Below are 2,641 nucleotides of genomic sequence, written 5' to 3' on the forward strand. Positions count from 1 at the left end.
CACATGACAGAAGCCTTTTGCATTGGATACAACGTTTATTGTTCATAATGCATATTTCAATATCATATTCGTGCATTCTTCATTTTGTGGCTACAACTTTCACAGAAAATTATCTATTCTATTTTAGAAACCTATATGTTTGGAATGCAGGCATCATGTGGTTTGAAAGTAATCTTATTGTTTTATTTTCTGAACTTCATTTCAAATGGGTGATGATAAAATTGTTAAGTTGACTAGGATATCTTACTTCATACTTTTTTAGACACAAATGCATATGTAGAATTGCTTGATTAGCCGTTATTTTTTATGACTTTGTAGGTCATCTCTTCACGGGAGAGGCTTAAATAGATTCTGGTCTAATATTGGAGGATACAAAGGTCCATTGCTAATGTTGGTGTCTGCAAGTAAAGAAGATGCTCATGGGGGTAGCACCAATGTTAAAAAATGGATCATTGGTGCACTTACAGAGAATGGTTTTGAAAATAAGGATTTGTTCTATGGAAGCTCAAGAAGTCTATATGCTGTAAGTCTTGTCTTCCATGTGTTTCCGTCTGCTGGTATATAACATAGGTCCATTTCCTTTCTAGTATTTTGCCAGAAAAATTGAGCAAGTCCAGTGACATATGTAATCATTGACAGGGAAAGAAAAGAACTTTGTGTATAGCCACTTGCAACCTACTGGTAAAGTATATGAACGACAGCATAAGCCTGTCGGAATTGCATTTGGAGGAACTATGGGAAATGAGAGAGTCTTTGTCAATGAAGATTTTGCTAGCTAGAGTTACTATTCGCCATCATGCCACTGACAAAACTTACCAACCTGGTTCCCTCTTCCCAGATCAGGTACAATTGTAAGGTTTGAATGTTTTGAGACCAATATTTCAAAGGATTCAAATGCTGGTTTTTAAGTTATTTCAGAAAAAGCTCTGGATCTAAAATTGTTAAGTTTTGTCTGTTATTTCTCCCATTTTAATATAATAAAATAATATATATATATATATATATGAAGAATTGCTTTAGTTTTTCATATGTCATTTACGTTATTTACCCTAGACGTGGCAAAACAGTCGAGACGGGGTCGGGTCAATAAGGTTTGGGGGTTAATCAGGTTTTAATGGTTGTCTTGACAGCCTTGTGTAACTTGTTGTCTTGTCTCATGTCAAGCACTGAAGCTTAGTTCTTATTGGTTGTGATGAAGCTCAAATAATCATTCTCTCATGTCATGTCTTGACAATAGTTTTAATTGTTTATAACTTTATATCTATAATATATTGATTATTAGTTTTGGTACTTTGTGCTTTATGCACCAAGTATCATGACGTAATTTAAATATTTTTTTAGCCAATTTTTTTTAATGGGTCAAATCATAGTTTATCTAAGTCAGGTCAAGTTGACCCGCAAAAAAATCAGGTCGGGTCACGGGTCAACCCATTTTTGCTTCAAGTCAAAAAAATTGGGTTCGAGTTGGGTCAGAAAATTCTGACCTGTATTACCATGTCTAATTCACCCTATGTCTGACTTAAATACTGTTCTCCCCTCCATTTCAACTTGTATTGATGTTTCAAGAAAATAGACTACTTGATGTAATTAGTTTTGATCTCTGATCTGATATTTTCTTTCTTGACTTATAAGATAAAACTAAAAGTATCCATCATGCATATTATAAAGGTTACATTGGAATTCACTAAGAAATGTGGTCTCCAATACTATGCAATCTATGCATTGGCAAGACCATCTTATACCCCAGTCAAAGCTTCACTATGTATTTACAAATGTGAATTAATGTATTTCAGGGGTTCCTACCTGTTGAAGCTTTGATTTCGAAAATTGAAGTTTGGGGATTAGGTGGGAAAGCAGCTAAGGAAGTGCAGAGTTCATACAGGAAGAGAGAGGAGCTTTTCACAGAGCAAAGACGAAAGGTAACCTGCCTAGATCAGATTAAGGCATCTTGTATGCTTTTGAATTTTGCATTTGAAAGTTACTTATAGATGACATAAATCTTGTGTTTATTCGCTCCTCTTGCAGGTTGACTTGAAAACATTTGGAAGTTGGGATGAATCGCCCGAAAAGATGATGATGGACATGATCTCTGATCCCAATGCAGTTCGGCTAGAAGATCGTTAAGACTGTATAGATTTAAGATAGTACAAATGCCATATTATACTTTTGCTGCTCAGGTGTATTAGTATTTAAGAAGTGTAAATTTTGCAAATGACTCTTTGAGACTCTTGTTAGACTGGGAAGTTGCTGTAAAGAAAACTAGAGAAGCGTAAAAGTGACCAAACATTTGAAGCTTTTCTACATATAGCAATCTTCTCGATACATATCTACCGCTGCAACTGTGTTGTATTGTGCTTATATCAATCGGCCTTGTACAGCTACATAGAATTTTAGGAAACAAATAGCTATTATTTATCATGTTGGAAGACCAAAGTAGCTCCGTGGTACAGAGTAGAAATGGCTAACAATAACAACCAAGAAACCACGTAGCACTCTATGTAAACGAGGGTAGATAATAATGGCAAGTTCACACGGGTTTTGAACTCATGAATTCACCTTCAGCCTTTTATTATGAGAGAAAAAAAATGCCATTAAGATGGGCTCATTTGCATGGGGGGGTTCATGTCGCATAATCTAAATA

At 35.2% G+C, this 2,641-nt stretch overlaps 1 pseudogene; it reads left to right on the top strand.

Moving 5' to 3' along the window:
* The first annotated feature begins 310 nt into the window (after positions 1 to 310).
* On the top strand, positions 311 to 2,303 carry LOC126716843 (uncharacterized; annotated as a pseudogene).
* The last annotated feature ends 338 nt before the right edge of the window (positions 2,304 to 2,641 follow it).

The sequence above is a fragment of the Quercus robur genome, chromosome 3 (assembly GCF_932294415.1).
Source record: "Quercus robur chromosome 3, dhQueRobu3.1, whole genome shotgun sequence".
Classification (NCBI taxonomy): Eukaryota; Viridiplantae; Streptophyta; class Magnoliopsida; order Fagales; family Fagaceae; genus Quercus; species Quercus robur.